Source organism: Phocoena sinus, chromosome 13, assembly GCF_008692025.1.
Source record: "Phocoena sinus isolate mPhoSin1 chromosome 13, mPhoSin1.pri, whole genome shotgun sequence".
NCBI classification, from domain to species: domain Eukaryota; kingdom Metazoa; phylum Chordata; class Mammalia; order Artiodactyla; family Phocoenidae; genus Phocoena; species Phocoena sinus.
In genome coordinates this window covers 44023574-44046787 of record NC_045775.1, presented here as the reverse complement: position 1 = coordinate 44046787, position 23214 = coordinate 44023574, and the positions used below count along the sequence as shown (strand labels likewise).

The 23214-nt window shown below is 36.0% G+C and overlaps 1 long non-coding RNA gene across 1 annotated transcript; it reads left to right on the top strand.

Annotated features, from left to right (window-relative positions):
* Positions 1-206: 206 nt before the first annotated feature.
* On the top strand, positions 207-22703 carry LOC116764757. The gene is made up of 3 exons (XR_004353004.1): positions 207-311; positions 18109-18163; positions 22596-22703. It is a non-coding gene; the product is annotated as an uncharacterized LOC116764757 (long non-coding RNA).
* The last annotated feature ends 511 nt before the right edge of the window (positions 22704-23214 follow it).

The following is a 23214-nucleotide window of genomic DNA, read 5'->3' as shown; positions in this document are numbered from 1 at the left end:
ATGTCTATATCTTGTATGAATTTTTAATCAAGGTAAATTAGAGCTCCATCTACCTGAAAAACTGCCTCTCACTCAATGAGCTTATAAGCTATGTCTTTAATGAGAATAGTGAACTCCCTTTTTACTTCTAAAGGGAAAAATCATATTGTCAGTTTGCAACTCAGAGTTGGTTTTGCTGTCATCTGCTTCCAGATTCTTGACTGGCATTGATGTATTAGAGAGAGAAGTTACTGAAGCCTTGTTGCAGGCACTTCTGCATCCTTAGAATGTGAGCTGAATATATGAGTCAGGAAAAATCTCTCCAACACAAGGTAATAAAAAGTACAATTTAGTATTGTTTCACTTATGATCAGGCAAGGCAATAAGACTCTTGTATTACATTTCTCCAAACCCTGTGTTAACTATTCCAAGTGTGTGTGTTTTAGGTAAAAGACTGTTTTTGTTTTTCTATTGAATTGAACAGCTCCCTGCAAGGGATCAAATAGATAGAGATTTATACTTACCCTAAGGGGGAAGCTTTAAGTACAATGATGTTACTATAACCAGTAGAATGCAAATTGTTTACTCCAGGGACCAGAAGGCCCAACTGTAACTTCACAGGTTTTCAAGTAAAAAAATAGTGCTATTCATTTCCTAAGGTTTTCAGATAATATTATGGCAAATTTGGAGTGGCCTGTGATAGCGCCAGATCCAGAAAGATGTAAACTTGTGAATTAATAACAAAGATCTTGGAATACTGCTTTGATTTTTAATATAAAGTGTTCTATCCTGGAGGGGGAGATATAGTTCAGTACTGCTCACAACAACACATCTTGCTCTTCTTACTACCTTCATTCATTATACTTCACAGCATTTTGCTGGTGTTGTTCCCTTCTCTGTCTTTATTCTCTCTTAAAGGATTCATTTGGAGTAAATTGGTATCATGGGGAAATAGAAACCTTTTTAATGAATGTGGCTAGAAATTGCATTTATTGCATGTGGTGCAAGAGATCCTATATTCAATATAGGGCATATGCTGAGTGCCAGGGACTGTTCCAAGAGACTTACACACATTTAATTTTTGCAATCTTAGTAGGCAGATGCCATTGCTATCTCCATTTTATTGATTAGGAAACTTAGGCATAGAAAAGCTAAATTACGTTTGACACAGGAACGTGGATTTGTATCCACACAGCCAGTTTCAGAGACGGTGTTTTTGACTAGGGTAACTATGTAATAATTACCACCCAAATTGAGATAATTTTGAGAGCTGAAGGGGGCCCTGCTAATAACTGAACTGGGAATACAGGTGTAAATTAAGATGATCCCAAGCAAACAATGATATATGGTCACCCTGCTGTTAATCTCCATTCTGTGCTGCCTCAAGTTTATTACCACACCTACTATGTCGCCAAATGGAGCATATATGTAAGGTAATCGTAGCCCTGTAGTAAATACAGGCATTTTATCATTTATAGAAGCAATATATATATAACCAATAAATTCTTTCATTAGTAATGAATCCACTTCTCTGTTTCCACTACAATATAGAATATGAGCTACTATTAAGGGTGCCACTTTAATTACATATTTTCAAGTGTCCCCCAGCTTCATTGTCAGAGGAAATTAACTACATCCCACTTCCTTAAAAAAGATTTACTGCTATGAGAATGAAGTCCAACTTTAAAATTCCCGTGGCATAGTCACCCATCACAAAATAAAGCTAATGGTAACAAGTCAATACAAATTAAGCAATGTCAGCTTTGTTAATCTTCTGCTATAACAACATTATTTCTAGAATACAGATCAGACTAAATTGTCATTATGGTAACATCACAATACCTTCTTTTAATGAAAATACATTTTAAATTTATTTCTAACTCATTGAACACAGTTACATGCTAAGAGACTGGTGGAGTCTTTCCTAAGGACAATGAGGATTTAAATGGAAAAATCTCATTTGCAGAGAATAACTAAATCTCAGCTGATGCCTGTGGAATTCAACTACTCAGAGTCAGAGCATTTCCCACACATGAGAAATTTTCTTTAAAGGAAAGATATGAAGCAGCCATAAGTCAAATGCAGGGTCATTATGTGCACAAATTAGTTCTTGTAATAAATGGGATTAAAGGCTCTGAGCTTTAAGCAAGCCCACTGCAATAAATGGGCATATGAAGGAATTTTAAGACTAATCAGAAGGTCGGTTCTATATGCCATTTATAGAAACATCTCTGTAAAAGACTGTATACCAAAACATCATTTACTTTGAGCTTAGATATCAAGATGTAGCATATATCTTAGTTAAACTATAAGAAATAGTCATTCCAGTGACTTTGCCATTCAGTGGGGGGAGAGAGAAAAGAAATTTGCTATTTGCCTAAGCAATTATGTGGCACAATTATTTGGTTAAAGGTTAAAATATTGAGTGTCAGAGAATATCAACAGAACTGGTGGGGTAAAGATCTCTGAAAACCTGCTCAATGAGAACAATAGAATTACCTAGAGATTTAGATGTACATAAGGTGCTTTAAAAAGCTCTGACACATACTTAGGAATCTAGAAGTCCTTACACATGGGCTGTGTGCCCTGGAAAGACCTAGGAAGGCCCTAAACTCTCAAGTCAGACTAGTCTTGAGGCGCTGTACAAACAGGAAGTGAAAGCTATGGCAGAACTGTAACCTTCCTGCTCGAGTGTTGAAGGCATGTTGGGGCAATCATACAGAGCTCCTATACAGCTCTGATTTCTCCTTCCTTTATGCTGTTATTGTCACAAATTGCATTTACATAAATTGTGTGCCGATCAACAGAGACTGATTGTTATTGCTTTATGGTAATTTTCTTTTAAATCAGTAGGAAAGAAGATTATAAACAAAAAAAAAATATATATATATTGTCCTCTTTTGTGTACATTATCATACACTAAGTATTAATCATAATCTTTTGAGTAATCGCAAAAAAATTTTTAAAATATAGCAAATGCAAAACAAAACAATTAAAATGATGCACTAAAGGTCATCTCTTTAGTACAAATCAAGACATTAATAGAGGAGTACAGAAACAAAAATTCATAAGACATGTAAACACCAAATAGCGAAATGAAAGATGAAAATCATACCTTATCAATAATTTACTTAAATGGAAATAAATTCAAAACTCCAATTAAAAGGCAGAGATTAGAAGAATGGATTTTAAAAATGATCCAACTGTAAACAACTGGAACTTATATGCCAAATAAACAGAAACAAAGAGGTCTGGAGTGGCTATGCTCATATCAGATAACATAGTGTTTAAGAAAAAAACTGCTCCTAGAGAAAAAGAAAAATACTTCCTAATGATAAAAGTGTCACTCCATCAAGAAGACATAACAATTATAAACATATATGGACCTAACACCAGAGCTTCAAAATATATGGGGCAATATCTGACAGAATTTTAAAGAAAAGACAATTCAGCAATGGTAGTTGCTAATGTCGCTATCATTTTCAACATTGGATAGAGCAACTAGCCAGAGGATCAACAACTTGAGCAACACTATAAACCAACTAGACTCAACAGACATCTACACAACACTCCATGCAGTAGCAGAACACATATTCTCAAGGGCACAGAAAACATTTTCTAAGACTGACCTTATATCATCCCATGAAACAAGTCTTAATATATTTAAAAGGACTGAAATCATACAAGGTATGTTCTCTGATCAAAATGTAAACAATTAGAAATCAATAGCAAATGGAAATGTGGACAAGTCGCAAATATATGGAAATTCAACATTACATTCCTAAATAACCAATGGATCAAAGAGAGAATCACTAGGAAAATTAGAAAATACTTTGAGATGAATGAAATTAAATAGACTATATACCACGCTGATGAAACCCAGTGAAATGATTCCTGTCTACATGGAGCTTTGACTGCAACAGGTAGAGACAAGCAATAAATACAATAAATAAATTGTCATATCGTGGAGTTCACTACTGTTGTGCAAAATAATTCCTATCTATGTCACAATCTGCTTTTTATCACAGTTCAGGACACTGTCCACTCTGTCGCATGGTATGTTTGGAAGAATAGACCTTTTTTAGGAAAGGAAAAACCAACAAGATTTTGTCAGCAAAATAAGAGCACACTGCTTCTTCATCTTCCTTCCTTCCGAGAGGGGCAAGCTGGGGCCAAGGTACTCAGCTGGATATGCAAGATGCACCTATAAATCGGAAGATGGATTCTTCCTTTTCATAGGCAAGGAAAAGCATTATTTTTAGTGGAGGGATACTCAGAACACTTTGGTCCAAGACAGTTTGGCATTTGTGCCACCTGTTTAGAGCTACTGTCTGGGAAGCTGGAACTTGCACCTGGAACCCTCTCCTAGTGCTGATTTGTATTACCAGGCAATGCATTTACAGTCTCCCACCTTCCATTCCTCCGTGTCCTAACTAAGGGAGGGAGCTCATCAAGCCATGGGAAGCTGACATGTGTACAAGGTCCAGGACTGAACCCTGCTAGTGTATTGTTCAGGCAAAATTGAAAGGAATTCTATATCCCTATCCCAGTTTTGACTCAAGGGATTTTGGCTATTAACTGAATCAATATACTCAACTTCATATGATTTTTTAGCATATTTCAAAGATACTTATTATCATATTTTAAAATAAGAAAATGTAGATGAGTGAACCATGGGGCTAACGAAACCTCCCTTCCGCCTTGAAATGAAGGGTTTGCCCATTATGGTGTCCACACACTGACAGACTAAAGAGATTCCAGCCTCAGACTCCCACTCTCTCTGGAAACACTATTAACATGGTACATTTAGCAAATGCTTTATTATAATTGAACTTCTATGAAACTACATATTATGCAAATAAATTAATTATCATTTGTAGCATTACAATGGCTAGTAAATCAATTCATAATTATATGACACTTAGAATAAATAGAATAACACTCTTTAAATTTCCCTGCTGAAGTGTAATGCATAATATGCTCAGCAACAAAGCAATAAAACTGTAAAAGGCGAAGCAACATTGTAGGCTGAATAGCGGGTACTGAGCATAAAATGAAGCCACAGTGATAGCAAGCTTTGCTCTCCATCTCTCTACACAGAAGGCTTTTGAACATGCCAAATGCACTGAAGAACTGCCCGTAAATATATCCAATATGTCTTTTTCATAATCAATAGCTGACATCTGAGTCTACAGCAGAGTATTTGTGGATACAACCATTTTAATTTCTATCATTTTCTAATCTGGAATATTGGTCTCAAGAAGTCTTCTGTATCAAGGAGATTGTTTCGCCAAACAAGAATAATTGATGAGGTAAAATTTTAAAAAATAATAAGAGAAAACTCTTACCCTTACATTGCACTTGCAAAACACACAGGTTGGACACAATACTGCTAGTGGTATTCTTTTAGGCATCTCAGTGGAGAAAGCCTCTCTAGAAATCGAGATATAACCCAATTCTGAAGACAGACATCCGATGACTGGGGCTCTAGAGAGACAGTGAGAATAAAGTGTCAGTAAGAAACCATTCCTTATTTTGTGTTTCTTTATTTTCTTGTCGAAGTCTGAGGATCCTGTCATCCAAAGAATGTCTATAATCCAATATCCAGGGAAGTATTTGATTTATCCCAGAGGTTACATACATTTAAAGGCCTTCAGTAGGTAAAACAGCCAAGTTGCCTTATTTTATTGCTACAATAGAAACTGCGTATGTACATATACACTAGAAGCCATGATCTGAAGAGCAAATGGAATGTATAATGAGATGTGGCTTTGACATGCTTGGTTGGCAATGTTCCCTCCATTCCATAGTAAATCATAAGAATGACAGCAACATTCTGTCAGAATATTAGATAAATAATCATTTTCCTAAGTCCCAGGCACTCCTCTAGATGAGAAGAAAACCAATTTAGAAGCAGTTTTACATTTGTGAAGTGTGGTCACAAGAGCACAGTAGTAACAACAGGGGGCCTGGGCTCTCATACTTTCTGTGGCCTTGGAAATTCATTTGAATCTCCAAGTTCTAAAATCTGTGAAATGTGAAGATTTGAAACCTTACCAATTCACCTCTGATAAAATGTTTTAAGCTTGAGATCAAATAATATTAAAATAGTAGTAATTACTTTCAATTGCCAGATGCAATAAAATTGTGAGTAGAAATTTTGCTAATCAAATGTCATGTCTATTGATTCATTTCATAACTTTCGAAGCATCCAATGAACAATTGTTTCTAACACTTTTAATATTTGCCAAACACTCATGAGTAAAAGTAATCTGAATACATCTAAAATATAATAGAAAAGATCTATCTTCAGGCGAGTTAAGGAAATAAAACTCCATCTCTGCAGGGTGCCTGGAAACAATTGGAGGGAGAGTTAGTGGAGTCCAGGAAAGTGGGCGTGGCCGGCCTGCCGGGGTGGATAAAAACTTCACCTGACTTCTAAAATTTGGTAGATAAAAAATAGCTAGCAGTGTGTGCATACTTGTGTGTGTGTGTGCGCGCGCGTGTGTGTGTGTGTATGCATTCTCCTCTGCTGGGTGACACTAACTGCACTGGGGCCACTGTCACACTCGGATGAAGTTAGAGTCCCTTAACAACTCAGGCCCTGAGGAAGCACCTTGCAAAATGGAAGCTCAAGGTATGTGACCCAGAGTGCTTCTAAATTGCAGGAAGTCTAATGCTGACCTACTGCACTGAAAGACACTAATGAAGTTTGGTACTTCTCAACCCATTTCAGAAACCAAAACTGAGTTGAAGATACTCCTTGATTTTGCTAAAATTATTGAGCTCCTCTCTTCCCTCGCTTCAGAAAAGAGATGTTCTGGCAGAGAAAGTCACTTAAACACACACACATACACAAAATATCATACAATTTGTTTTATTTACTCTTCTTCCTGTGTTAGGTTTTTGTGGAATTTGTTCAATCCTCTTTTTCTATGTAAAGTAGAGGGTTTGAAGCAATAAATATAAGAGGTATTTTACTAAGATCTCTGTAAGTGATTGGGCCCAAAGCCATTCAACATAAAAACTTGAGGAAGGCATTCTCTACAGAAAAGCCAGCATGATCTTTAAAAAAATTAAATGTAAGCACACTACTGCCATGCTTATAATCCCTAGATGACCTCCCACTGCTCTTGGAACAACAGCCTAAGTCCCTGCTACAGCTCAGATGCATGGCCTTGCCTGTAATGCATTTTCTGCCTGCCTCCTCATTTCCTTTTCATACCCCTGGCTCACTGCGCCGGATGGCACAGCTTCCTTCTATTTCCCAGACACGCCAGGCACAGTTAAACCTTTGAGACTCTGCACGTACTGCCTCTGCTTGAAAACCACTTCCTTTAGCTTATTCTTACCCTTCTGATCGCACATTAACTGGTTCTTCCTCTGACAGGCCTTCTCACTGACCTTAACTAAAGAGACCTACTCTGTGCTCTGCTTGTTGCTCTGTTAACTTTGTGGCACTCAAAACAATCAGTAACTAACTTGTGTAATATGTATTTACATGTTTGTCCTTATATGCATCCCTAGAGTGTTACCTCTATGAGATCAGGGATCTCATCCTTTTATGTACCTTTGTATCTGCAATGCCTAGAACAAAGCTTTGCACATAGTACAGACTCAGTATTTGTTAGATGAACGGAATTGCCCTAAACTCTGCCATGTTCTTAGTACTGAAATCAACTCAGCTAGAGACCCACACATATTATAGCATATTAGAGATATGCTAGTTCTCACCTTTGAGAACTAACCTCCCTTTCTTATTTTACTACAGATGAAATGAGACTTCACATAGACACGAGTTTGACTAGGGTTGTCTACCTAACAGTTATATAGGTTTACCTGGGCCTGTAGTTCTACTACAACCATATTACAGAAGGAAATAATCCCCCATAGAAGTCTACTGAGGTAAGCATACATCAGTCTAGTCAATGTAGGGTTTTTGGTGGCTTAACAACTATGTATTTATGAAGGTCAGACATGTTATCAACATTTACCGCCTAGATGGAAAATTAGCCTTGAGCCTTTCTCCCCAGAAATAGAAGAAATTGTTCCCAACTGGTATCAGCAATTAGTTAAACTCATCACACCTCTTTTCCTGTCATCCTTAGAAAAACTCTTCAAGAAACCACCACAGATGACCATGGCAACTCTAAAACATCAGAAGAACTAGCCTTTTAAATAAGGTGTATGTATCTACAGTTTTCTATAAATTTTTTCTATGTTTCTAATGTAGAAAAAGGGAGTAGAGGTTGTGTGTGTACAAAGCTGTAATCGACCTGAAGGGATAGAGGATGAAATTGTCATTACTCAGATATAATTGCAGTTGCCATAAGCATTCAAAGTTGGACATATTTACCTTCTATGGACCTAAGACTAGAACTCAGTTGAATTCCTCATTTTTCTTAGGAATTCTTTTTTTATCCTTAATTTATTTTTTTCTTTTTTTAATTAAAGTATAGTTGATTTACAATGTTGTGTTAGTTTCAGGTATACAGCAAAGTGATTCAGTTATACATACATATATATCTATTTTTTTCCAGATTATTTTCCCTTATAGGTTATTACAAACTATTGAGTATAGTTCCCTGTGCTATATAGTAGGTCCTTGTTGGTTATCTGTTTTACTTATAGTAGTGTGTATATGTTAATCCCCAACTCCTATTCTATCCCTCTACCACCCCCTTTCCCCTTTGGTAACCATAAGTTCGTTTTCTGTCTGTGGGTCTACTTCTGTTTTGTATATAAGTTCATTTGTATCACTATTTTTTTTTTATTCCACATATAAGTGATATCATATTTGTGTTTCTCTGCCTGGTTTACTTCACTTAGTATGATAATCTCTAGGTCCATCCATATTGCTGTAAATGGCATTATTTCATTCTTTTTTATGACTGAGTAAATATTCCATTGTATATATGTACCACATCTTCTTTATCCATTCCTCTGTTGGTGGACATTTAGCTTGCTTCTATGTCTTGGCTATTATAAATAGTGCTGCAATGAACATTGGGGTGCATGTATCTTTTGAATTATGGTTTTCTCCAGATATGTGCCCAGGAGCAGGACTGTGGGATCATATGTAGCTCTATTTTTAGTTTTTTAACGGACCTCCTTACTGTTCTCCATAGAGGCTATACCAATTTACATTCCCACCAATAGTGTAGGAGAGTTACTTCTTCTCCACACCTTCTCTAATATTTATTATTTGTAGACTTTTTGATGATGGCCATTCTGACTAGTGTGAGGTGATTCCTCGCTGCAGTTTTGTTTGTGTTTCTCTAATAATTAGTGATGTTTAGCGTTTTGGTGGGACAGACATGGAATAGGAAGAATGAATGGGGTTGTCCTATGCTACCTACATGTATTTACTTGCACATTAATGTAATATATTGTAATATAGTCAAAGTAATAGATGGCCCAAAACACAACCAAACCGCGTTAACATTCCTGGATCAGCAACACACTGAAGTCATATATGCTTATAGCTTTTCAACAATCTCCTCTTACTCTCTGTTTTTAGAATTTATCTTCTTTTCTTTTTACTTTTTATTATGCTTTCAAAATGCATTTCTCAGCTCACAACACTAGGAGGGATTTTGTTTATATTAACATCCAACAGGGAAAATACTATTATACAATCTTATATTTGGTTGAAATTAAATTTAATCATTTTCTTCATCAGAATAACTATTCACTGCATAATGAAATTCCACTAATGCCATATCAGCTGCATTATAAAGACAAGCATAAATCACAAAATGACATCAAATTTGTGTAGATTAAATAATTCTTGAGAAAATTCTGGAATATTTAAAGCTATTAGAATACTATTAAGTTTCTTTTTACAACCTTATTGTTTCAGCAGAATGAGTTTTCTAGAGGTCAACAAAGCCATCTCTTGACCTCTAGACAGCATTTTTGAAAATACAATGTCCACCATAAAAATTCTATAAATATCTTTGGAATCTTGAAGGGAAAACAGGGGAAAAGAACTTTACTACCTTACCCAGTTATGCTTTAGAATATTAAAGCTTCTAATTTCTAACTACAGACACTCTCATTGAGGTCATGACTGCTTTGTCTGCTGATTATATTTAGAACCTTCCAGTTACTAATATCACATCAAACTTGAGAACAGAGATCTAAAACTTTAAACGTTAAAAATTTAGGGATGGAATTACATCACATTTGAGAAATAAAACTATTAAAATAACTTGTGAAGGGGGGATAACTTTCATACAGTAAAGTGATAAATTAATGAACCTAAACAGAAAAAGCAAACAAAGTACAGATGAATTCTATGCACTTGGCTGGCACCCAACAGCTGGTGTTCTAGCCCACTGTTTCATATTCTATAAAACTGTCTCTACATAAATAACTATGCTCAGTGACTGTCTTTCACACAGAGCAGGGCTTTCGTTAGGAATGACAAATTAAGAGTACAAGTTAGCCAATGCCACAAAAGAGCCAGCCGATAGCCTTTCATATATACACATAGTAACTGCACAAAGTTACTATGTAATGTAATTTTACTTTTTTTTTTTTTTTTTTTTTTTTTTGGTGTACGCGGGCCTCTCACTGTCGTGGCCTCTCCCGTTGCGGAGCACAGGCTCCGGACGCGCAGGCTCAGCGGCCATGGCTCACGGGCCCAGCCGCTCCGCGGCATGTGGGATCTTCCCGGACCGGGGCACGAACCCGTGTCCCCTGCATCGGCAGGCGGATTCTCAACCACTGCGCCACCAGGGAAGCCCTAATTTTACTTTTAATTGCTTTTATTTTAACTTGTGGACCATTTTACAACATTAAAGATAGATATAAGGTGTAAGAAATATAAATGAACTATCCATGGCTTACACACTGTTTTCTAGAACCTTAGAAAGGAAACTCACGTCATAGAAGATTGTTTTATTATTGAGATCGCTCAGAAAACCAAACTCCAAGCAATTAAACCAAACTCTGTTTCTTACTGCTACCCAAGTACAGATATTGTGGATTAAGATATTCATATTTGTGTTAGCGTCATTACTTAGCATTACTTTTAGATTATGGAGTGAACCCTGCACTGCTCTCTTGCAAGGCCATCCTGAATCTGGCAGACTAATAGCTAGGATCTAATCCTTCCCTTGATCATAGGAATAACACTTTGACTCTCGCTTCCAATTAGTCACAAGGTATTCTATTTTGACTCATCTCTCCACTGTGACATAACACATTAGCCTGAGATGAACATTTGGCCATAATGTTCTCACAAGGCTGGACTAGATTCATGTACACTTAAACCTGTGCCCTTTCCCACCTACTCCCCATAAGAATAATGATGATTAATAACATTTTGAGAATAACTATCTACACTCTTCAAAGGATAAGGCATGAAAAGATGTGTGTAAAGCACAATGCCAACATTCCACCTTAACGTGACGTCTATGATTCAGAAGTAGCCCATTTTCAGAGATAATGCTTGAGAGAATCCGGCCAATGCTAGCATTTTTCTCCCTCAGTTTAGCTATCCAAATGAAATGAAAAAAAAACTATCTGCCTTGGGAGAGATCCTATGAGAGCATGGACAACGTGGTTTTTCCAAGTATCTATTCAGCTGCTAAACACACCATCACTCAACCTCAATACAGAAAAAAAAAAAAGTCTGTGGAGAAATGTGATTCCAGCAGTTGGTTGATGGACAGAGTAGAAGAAGGAAACCAAATTTATATTTCAGAGAAAAAAAATGAAAGGGGCTTAAAGTCAAGAGCATTTATTTATATAAGGTCACATGCACAGAGCTGGCTATCTGGAGCTGATTCCAGGTCTTTCTCATCTCTGGAGGCCCTTTACCTTCAATTCTTTCTGTCTCAGAAAACAACAACAACAAAAAAAACCCAGCTCACAATAGTCTGGTGTGAGAAATTCTCACTTACTAGCTCAGATTTCTACTTTTTTACCCCATTTTTCTTTTTATTTAATTCTCCTCCCTAAAGAAATTCATGTTGTTCCTATAATTCAATAGGCTCTGTGAGATATTCTTTAGAATGCATATTACTTAAAGGAAGCATAACTGGATTTAAAATGCAATAAAACCACTAGCTATACTATTGAATGATTATGCTCCCTGTGTGGTCAGTTTTATAGACATGCAACTGAAATTAACAGTGCCAGGTATTGATTGAAAGTTAGTGAAGTGATTATTTCATTTTTACCACAAAGCCTGATATATGCCATCTCTCTATGTAATTTCTAATAAATCTAAATGCTCTGTACCATTTTCCTTCATCCACTAAAATGTAAAAATCTCCCAAAAGAAAAGGAAATTTCCCCTCTTTCTCTTGGTGATCTCTTTCTCTAAAATTCCAGCATCACTGGCCACTTCAGCCATATAGCCCTGAACATACAGTCTTACATAGTTAATCTTTTCCTATTGCTTTATTTTAATTTTTAAATTAAATCATAAACTACTGATGGTAAAATACGTGGTAAAAATTTTATTGTACCCCTCAAAGCACCTTTTAGTATAAACCAGGTTAATAACTGTTAATTGGATTACATCATTAAATTCTATTGTCTCATTCTTCTTCCAACTTGAACTGAAATTCTGTTTGAGGTTACCCATTTCCTCATCTCCTTTCATAGTGCTTTACAAAAAAACAGTATGGGTGAAGTTAGGGGCAATATGTAGTTTTCTTTCCTCACTTATGATCCTGTTCTGAACTATTAGACCTGATATATACCTATAATTGGCTGCTGGGTCAATATTTTTTTTTTAAACCTGACAAATTATTTTATTTCACTAAAAAATAAACTTTGTATATAACAAGACTTCAAAACATACAAAGAAGTTTTTTAGCACAATAACCATATTATCGTATGAAAAAGAACACCAATATTTTACCAACAGGAGAGTTCAACCTTGGTGTGCTCTTAGGATAATTCATACTCTTGATTTTTTTATTGACAGGTTTTACAATAAAGATTATCTGTAGAATCCATGATTTGGCATGTATTACAGGGAAAAAATAATGAAAAAGTGGTTCAATAATAGTCCCAGTGGCAGAAACAGTTTTTCAAACACTCAGAAGGAGTATGGGTGTGTTAGGAGGGAGATGGTGATACAGCAGATACACAATCTGGCAACATAATATCACAAACCATCAGCATTTCCTCCTTAGTACAAACAGTGAAATGGGTTGAGCCTGCATCAAACTTAGAATAAGTCAGAAGGGACTACACACTCACTGAAGAAAATTATCTGATGAAAGTAGGCTTTCTGTAAATAAATAGGATTTATTTAATTACTGTATGACTATGAGTCTATTTCACTGGGACATCAAACTGTATCGGTTTATAGCTTGTGTTTTATCATTCTGGTAATCTACTCTGATAAAAATAAGGATACTATAAGCCACTATTCTGGCTTATAACTTTCTGAGAAAGAAGTTCTGGAATAGGGTTCTGATATAATTACATGCAAATATACTTCTGCCATGCATTTCCCATTGATTCTATGTAGGTCCCATGAATTCATAAGTATTTTACTATACCACAGTACTCTTACCCCCAGAGAAAAAAATCCAATCCAAGATCATTAGTATAACTCTAGAAGTATGAGCCAGCGACTCATATTCTACCACTTACTAAAGCAAAAGCTCCTTGGAGGTGAAGAGACAAGAGATTTTTGTGTTATTAATATTCATAATTCCATCCTGCCCTTCTAGCACTTACCACCAATTGGTGCCTGTTATATAGTAGATGCATAAACTAAGGAATTAATAATTGACCTGAGGAAAATAAACTTTCTTCCTGGAGTTTAACATAAACTTAACCAGAGGAGTAAACATAAAAAAGGCAGGAAAAATAATTCGTCTCCTGCTTCCTTGTATGATAGGAGATCATAGAACAGATCAACAAAAATTAGACGATGCTGTACTAGAAAAGTTCAATACTTATATTTACTCTGAGATTCTATAAGGGTTGTTTTCCAAGGCAATTCCAAAATTCTGAGATACAAAATCACAACACGCCTCTCATGGAGTTTGGAATCAAATTGCCAAATAAGCAGAATACTTGTCTCCACTTGGGCCTGGCTGACAACAAGTAGGAAACTGCCTATATGGAAGATTCTGGGGTTTCTCCAAATGACAGTACTGGACTGAAATCACTACCTCTGTTATTACTGATTAAGTGACCATAACGGTGTGGATTTTGTCTCTGGGTCTCATTTAATTCAATAACCATTAATTATATTTCTATTATGTTCCAACACGTTGTATAAAACTATGGGAATTTCAAAGGTGAACACGACATGCTTCTACCTGATATATTTGAATATCAAAATACAGTGAAAAATGGGGCCTCCCTGGTGGCGCAGTGGTTGAGAGTCCGCCTGCCGATGCAGGGGATACGGGTTCGTGCCCCGGTCTGGGAGGATCCCACATGCTGCGGAGCGACTGGGCCCGTGAGCCGTGGCCGCTGAGCCTGCGCGTCCGGAGCCTGTGCTCCGCAACGGGAGAGGCCACAACAGCGAGAGGCCCGCGTACCGCAAAAAAAACCAAAAACAAATGTAGGAGTTTGTTTGCTAAAGTTACCCTAACACATGCTCTCTCTAAATTCTATATCAAATCTACATTAAATAAAATTGTTGAAAAAAAAAAAAAATACAGTGAAAAAGAAATGCACAAAACTACCTATATAATTTGATTAGTTCATTAGATTACTTGTTTCATAATGTGGTCCCCAAGAAAGTGAAATACTAGCTGGGACTGATTCAATGACCAACAGAGGGCTAAAGGTAGGGACAATGTTTTAGCATCAATTGGCCATGGTGGAAGGAATTCAGAGGGTGAAATTGATAGACAAGTCTATGGTGAAAAAGCACTGCTGAGATAATCTAACAAATTCATAGTTGTGGATATGATTTCCATGTTCTTATTCTTATTGAAACTAAATTGCTGAAAGCTGTGAATAAAAAGAAACCAAAAAGTTAAACTTCTTGAAAGCATTTTGGTGGGTCAGGTCATGTTCTCAGAATTAAAAAAATCAAGTTTATTCTGGGTCCTGAGGGAAAGGACTCTAAGTAGCTTACATAAGTTAAAGAAATTCTCTTCTTTTTGTCCTGCTTATGGGAGGAAAAAGGGGCAAAATTTAAAGACAAAGGGGCAAAAATTAGAGCAGTATATTAGTTCCCTTTCTGAATGTAATGCCGGGAGGTTTAAGAGTCTATATTTGTACAAGACATACATCAGCATCTTCATGGAGACAAAAAAAAGAATAGTATATTAATTTTTTTAAAAAAAGTTAAGATAGAAGATCTCCCTTTGATAGAGACAGATCTTTGTTGCATTTTATTCTCAATACAGAGGTAGAGACATGAGACAAAATGGCAGGTTACGGTTAATGACATCAAGGTGTTTGGTTTTTAATAAAATAAGCAATTGGAAAAAAATGGACAATTAAAATTTAAAAGAAATATATGTAATGAGAGCTTCTAGAATCATGCTATTTTAATACAGTGTTGTTTTGTTTCAATAGTTAATTTGGAAATTTTTAAGAGTTGCATGGGACATCATAAGAATCCCAGATACTTAGAACTGTATACCACTTGGACTTTATGACCCAGCTCAAAGTGACTGTGACAGAAGGGAATACTGTATAGAAACTGTGGCAGGCCCTAAAAAGACAATCACAGGAATGGCCTTGAGGGTTTTAAAGAAAAGTCATGCCTTCTTCTTCAAAAAAAGATTTGCTTTCAATAGATCACTCCTGGCTTAGAACTGAAGTGTCACAGTGCAGGGAAGAGTTGAGAGTGTAATTTTTGGAGCCAGATTGTCTGAGTTTGAATCCTATCTCTCCCCCTCATTAGCTGTGTGACCATGACCACAACACTTAAACTGTCTGTGCCACATTTCTTCTCTGAAAAATGGGGACAATAATAGTACCTACTTCATGTGTCACTGTGATAATTAAATAAATAATGTACATAAAGCGCTTATGAAAGCGTTCGACAAATGGTAAGTTCCATATTCATGTTTCTTATTATGGTTACAACCGGATCTTGGTGGAAACTCAAGGTCTGTGCTTAGGACACCAAATGATCAAACAACTTGAGTTATCTGATCCACCAAACGCTAAAGCATGTTCAAGGGTAGCCCATCATCAAAAGGCTGTGGTGCATACTCGATCAGGCCCTACTGAGGCCTAAAGAAGGCACTAGCAAGTGTTATAAGCAGGTGGTTAATGATATTGGTGCACCTCCTCTTGCTTCATTGCCACTTCTTTCTCCATTCTTTATGAGAAGTCCCCTAAATCCTGTGAACTAGGAAAAGCATTTTTGAACCTGGTTTAAAGGTGGTTCTACATGATACTCTGGCCCCAGCTGAAAGGGGAGGGCTGCAACACGTCCGGTTGTCTTCTTTGCCACAGGTTGGTCAGGGACTTGGAAATAATGAAGTTGAAGATTTGATGAAAAATGAATCTTGAAAAGAGACTTGTGGATGAGACTCTTGGAATGGACACAGAGTATAAGGCTATATATATTCCATGGGAATGTTTATCAAAGGATACCAGCTGCAGAAGAGACTCAATAATTAGCTAGATAGATGACACATCCTGTGGATGAAGTCTCTTTACCTGGACATTCCTGTCCTTGTTCAAAGGCTCATAAACAAAGTGGCCATGATGGTAGAAACGTAGGTTATGCAGGGGGTCGATAAAATAGACTTTTTCACAAAATGGCTGATCTACTGCTACTACTTAGCACCCAGTCTTCCAGAGGTAGAGATAATGTAAAGTCTGATGTGGCATCACAACTCAAGGAATCTGGTTATAATTTCATAACTTTTTGAATCCAGTTATCAAGATTTGTTCTTCCCGGACTATATACTTATTGTGTGTGTGTGTATGTGTGTGTGTGTGTGTGTGTGTGTGTGTGTGTATACATATATATATATATATGCCTACCCTGCCTGTCATGCTTCTGCCAGCAATGTTTCTGCAATGTTAGGGTATTCAAATAGCATTCTATTTCTGACCAGAGAATTTAATAGCAAAAGAAGTAAGGCAATGCGTTTATACTCATGCATTCATAGCTCCTGGCACACATTCAATCATTCAAAAGCCATGGACATCATGAAAAGTGGAAATGGCCTATAGAAGACCCAGTCAATTTGCCAGCTATGGAATACCACCTTACAAGGTTGGATTTGGTCCCCCTGGAAGCAGTATATGCTGTGAATTAGGAATAAATATATATTTTATGTTGAATCTTAAAATCTACCAAAGGAGACCACTAAACTAGATATTATTAGAAAGCCTTGATGCCAAGAAAATTATTGATTCTGGTGACAATTAAAACTATCTCTTATATACTGTGTAACATTGTTTCCCAAAGTGTGTTTCACTTATCACTACCTCTCCAGGATATGTTAGTAAATGCTTTATTGTCAAATTATTTTGGAAAATTTGGACTAGGTTAAATAGGCTTCTTCATTTTAACACCTTTCAGATCCTATAATATGGCAAAGTGCCTTGTGAATTTCCAAAAGGAGTATTTAGTAGCAGCATATCCCAAATTTTTTTGACCATGGAACCCTATTTATATTTTCGGAACTGCTTTTCTTCTATTATTGTGCTACAGGGAAATGTTCAAATGGAAAATTTGAGGAGATGTCGTAAATAATGGTATCTGGACAGGAATAATCAAGCAAGTGTTGATGAGAAAACTATTGCTATTATGTTTATAAAGAAATTGCAAAATTTGTAATAATAGCCCTGGATAAATAGGTTTGGTAGACTTGGTATAAATATACTGTTAGACAGAATTCTTTAGCTTTAGGAAAGCCAATATCTAAAAGTGACAAATCATGAACCAAAGAGTAATTATGTTCCCATATTCCCAATACCTCCACTTACCAGTATTAAAATCAAAGCAATGAGAAATATGATGCATTCTGGATTCATAGGCATTTAGTCAAGAATATTTAACAGTTTCTAAGAAATTATTGGAGGTCTATTCTCTCTTTTAGTCAGGCATAGTTATATGCAATTAATTTTTGTAAAATTTAGAAAAATTTGTCAACAGATTTGTCAAGCACTGTAAAGATAGGAACATCTGCAAAGTAAAGACACATTTGTTTTTATTTTCAGAACATTTTGAAACAAGGAGATGGCATTCAGTTCTCAGAACTTAACAAGCTACCAGGTAAAGAAATGGAACTGTTCATTTTCAACCTGTGACAGAAGATACAAAAGTAACTAATTGAACAATCCTGCTTGATTTCCAATATTAGAGAAAACCTAGGGAAAACTGACTGATAGGCATGAAATGTTACTTACAACTGAACATCCCCCATGTGCTGATGGGCCCTTCGGTTTTTGTCTTTAGAAGAAGAAAACCATTATACACTTAACAGTGCTATTTTGGAGCTAACAAAACCTGAAGTTTTTAACAAGTGATGCTTATATAGCCTATTCTGTGATGAAAGTATCATATATTTCATACTTCCATTCTCTCTTCTTCTCACAAGTCTTTCTTTCCAAGATCTGTCAGTGCTACTGTAAGAGTTAAATTACATACTCGAGATTTTTTCCAAGTGGCATAAATATAAACCTTTGAACTGGAAACGGTGTAATTTAAAATAGGCCATAAGTTACTAGAAAGTTATTTCACACACTAATGGTGTTCTTGTGCCATTACTTTACTCCAAGTTATTGACCAACTTACAAGTGTTCATTTGTTAATGGTTAACCAACCATTATTGATCATGCTCACCTAAAACTGATCTATTTGTTTGCTCAAAGAGTAGAGCATAATAAAAGGAGAAAACAGCTTCTAAAGCTTAGCTTTGTATGTTACATTATAGAAAACTATTCAATCACCTCTATTTAAGGCATTGTGGTAGGCCAAACCAGGAATTCTAACTAGGAGAAGTCAAACTAGTTTGACTCATTTAGTCAAACTAAATTCAGTATCTTATAAATTAGGCCTCCATCTCTCTGGTTCATATGTATACTATCGTTTATATAATTTGTTGTAATTAAGAATCTTAATTATACCAATAGGCCTAAAGTTTTTTTATGTTGAGTCCTCTAACATGCTGTTTCTTATAGAGACTGACATAAAGAATAATATTCTCTTTGTCAAGGCCATTGGAAATAAATGTACAGAAATAAATGTACATACACACACACACTCTATAGTTTTTCTACATTCATGGTCAAATATTGTTAAAACTTGAGATATCTGAAAATGTCAAAGATTAGTAGAATTTCTTGATTAAAATATTCAGCCATCACAATAATAAGCATATACCACAATTCCTAGCTAGGATAAGGATTCAAATCATGTTAGTTTTTTACAGCATTAATGATAATAGTAATTGATGACATTTACTAAGATTTTGCTGTCAGTCTCAATGCTAGGCATTTTTTTTCCAAGTAATTTTATTAATCCTCACAATAAAACCTGAGATACACATAATGCTGTCTATATTATAACCAAAACGTGGGAAGGCTACATAGCTTGTCCAAGGTAAACAAGACAAAACAAATCCACAAAATAGTGGAGCTACAATGAGAACGTAAAACAGTGCAGTCCCCAAACATCAGTTCTTGAATCATCCTAGTATTTTGCTGAAAGAGCACTGTATTGCTGTATCTCTGATGGCACTTGCCACAAATATACACTTATTTATGTATATCAAAATACACTTATTTATGCATAAGTCTTTTCCTACGTAGCATATCAAAAATGTCTTGCATGAAACCAGAAAATTTTTTTTCTTTCTAGTTTCTGCCACATATCTGCACAGTATCCTTTTCTAAAGTTGATACTCAAATGATGATTACATTCACATATGTTCCAAGAAGACTGTAAAATAATGCAATTTATCAGCCAGTTAAAAATGGTGGAGACTAGAAAAAAGTTATAGAGGAAAGTCACTGACTATTTCCCTCTCTTTCCCTCCTACTTATCTTGAAATTTTAGGGCCTCATTGACTTATTGACAATTATTATAAACAAAAATAAAATGAACTAATGGAAGAGAGAGAAAATAAGTAAATTATACAATAAAAATTGTAATGCGTTGACTTATTTTATATTATTTCTGTACCCTCATAGAGTCTAGCAAAGGAGGTAAAAATTCTTTCTTCTCTGTGTTACACAGCTTTCTATGTACCATTCTATAGCACTTTGCACATCGTATTAGAGTCACTTGTAGACTCTCCTGCCTTTTAACTGGACTGTGAGATCTTTGAGAGATATTTTTATATCCTCAATACAAAATACTTACTGAATTAATATATGAATGAATGAATTAATGAATGAATGGAATTTACTGTACTAAGAATAAAAAATGGCTAAAATACAAGCTCAGCTCTTGAAGACCTTATACTCTATTATGAAGGACATATACAAAGCAATCATTACTAAAATAGAACTATAATAATAGAGCTATGCAAAATAGGAGCACAGAGAAGTGGCACCTAATGAGAAATAGGAATCCTTATAAGGTCTTTGTGGGGGAGAGTCTGGGGAAAAGTCCTATAGATGATTACCTGAGTGGGTCTTTGATAAATGAAGGGGAGAATAAGGGAAGAAAGAAAACACTAATTAAAGGAGGAAACATGAGCAAGGGCACAAAGATGAGAAATTGTGTGTTGAATATGATGAATAACAAATAGCTCACATTTAATGGAACGTAAAGGATGTTTAGAGATGAGATTGGAGAGGTGAATCAGATCTAGCTCTTGATCAGAGGTTTAGGTGATAGGAAACCACTGAAAGGCTTTAAGCTGGGCAGTGATATGGCCAGACATGTGTCTAAGTGGGGAGAAGTTAAACACGGGATAAAAAGCTATTTTACTTGTTCAGATAAGTGATATAGAGGGCTTGTACTAGGGTAGATGTAGGAAACAAGAGAGGAAAAGCCTTATAAGTGTATAATTCCTTCTTCTCCTCTGTGACCCACAGGCTTCTAATTCTTATTTTATAACACTTAGCCTATTGCATTATAGTCAACCACATTTAACTGGAATCAAACTTGAAATCAATGAGGTGTGGGAGATGTGCAAATGGGAAAACTCAAGAATATACCCCAATCTTCCAGCTTGGTTAAATGGAAGGATAATGATATTGAAATAGAAAATACAGAGAGATCAGTAGATTTGGACAAAGGGTAGGATTCAAGGTGAGATAATGCTTATTGATTCATTTCTAGGCATAGCGAGTTTGAGATTTTTGTGATATGTTTAGGTAGAGATGTTCCACAGGTAGTTGACTGTGAAGCTGAGTATGAATGTGAGGTGCAACTAAGATTTCTAGAATTAAGATCAAGATATTAGCAGTACCTAGGTGTTGAAACTACAGCAGATGAGAAAATACAGAAGAGTCTGGAACAAGAAGATAAGTTGTCTGAGGAGATAGCCTTGAGCAATAGCTCTGGTTAATGGTGAACACAAGGAGAGTTCATGAAAAAGATAGTCATGGTTAAGACACGGTATGGTAAGACATACAAGAAAGGTAAGCCATACACAGTTAAGACCCAGTATGGTAGGATATACGATAGAATCAGAAGAGTTTGGTATTGAGGACCCAATGCAATAGAAAATTTTAATATTGAAGAGTAACAAATGGTGTCAATTCAATAGAATTCTAATGATGACATTTTTTTTTTTAAAGTGTCCTGGATTTGGCAGGTTAGGAGCCACTGGTGGCCTTCCCAAAAACAGTTTCAGTAGAGAGTGGAGGCAAGGGCTAGGTTGCCATGGTAAGGGAGAGAATCTCTTGGAGATTCTTACTGCACTCTAGGACATCGAAGCCTCAAGATGTACTGCAGCAAAAATCCTGCTTATATATATTAATTTATTTTTAGTCTAGCCCTTCATGCTTCCTAATTCACAAATTTTTTTTCAAGTAACATGAATAAATGTAAAAATGCCATCTGTGTTCATTAGAACACACTTTAAGAAAGATAGATTTAGAAGCTATACATATTTAACTATATCTAAACTTAAAATGATGTATTGAAAGAAATAATGTGAAAGGGAGATGGATGGAAGTTTTGTAATGAGGAATAAATCATTTCAAAAAATTCTGAAGGAACTATTTTTAAATCTCCTTAATTTTTATGAGAATACTGGTGTGCCCTGACATTTAGCTTGGCTGTATGTAGAAAACATATGCTAAAAGAAGAATAAAACAATATTGCTTTGGGGAAGTTTTAGATTTTCTTATCTAGATTTGAACAGAAATTAAATAATGCCTTAACGTTCTGTGAGGGAAGCCAGTGAAAATGCTGATGTAAAAGGAGCAAGAAACTTCATCTATCATTCATACCCACCTGCAGTGTGTCAGAAACAGCTATTTTCTTTCCTACAAAATGTCTTACTGGATTGGAAAACATGGTACTGTCAAGTAGCCAGGCACCTGTGTATTTAGTCCATTACGGTGGTATTGTGGGACCTCTCATGCCAAGGTGGCTGGCTCAGAGGCATTTCTTAACATTATAATACATTAACATACAGAACAAGTTACTGGCTGTTTTTTGCAACTTCTCTCTATTGTTTTCATTTATGAGTGTTTTCATATGTGTGTTTGTATGTGGGAAAGATGAAGTCATTTTTGTTTTTCAGGAGCACGATAATTTGCTTAGGAGTAAATGTGAAAATATAACAGAGACCAGAGCAAAATCACTCATAACAGAAATGCCTATGTCACAATGAATTCATCATCAAATGAGGTATTTTTAAAATATATACACATTACGAATTCTCCCTATGTAATAGGAAGAACAAATCTGACTCCTTATTAGATCTGTTCCTTTTACGTAAAACTTTCTGTTTCATTGCCCCTGCTTAGTCATGCTGGCTCTGTACCTTCTGTAAAAGAATGTTGCCTATAGCCTGAAATATACAGGATAGCCCATTCTCAGGGTTCTGACCTTTAGGAGCCCATTCATATAGAGATAAAAAGTTGCAGAATAGAGAATAACATTTGTTTTGCTGGAGGTTTACAGGAACATCATGACCTGACCCTGACCGACATGGACAGAAACAAAGGATTTCAACACCAAGAAGTTTGTAACAACTAACCACACCCCTCCCTCAGCTCTCTTTTGAAAGTGCCTTGCTGAAACACTTAGGAGGGTTCAGGGTTCTTTTTGGACATGAGCCACCTGTCTCCTTGCATTGCCCTGCAAAAAACCTTTCTCTGCTCCAAACTCCTGGTTTTGGTATTGTTTGCCCACACTGT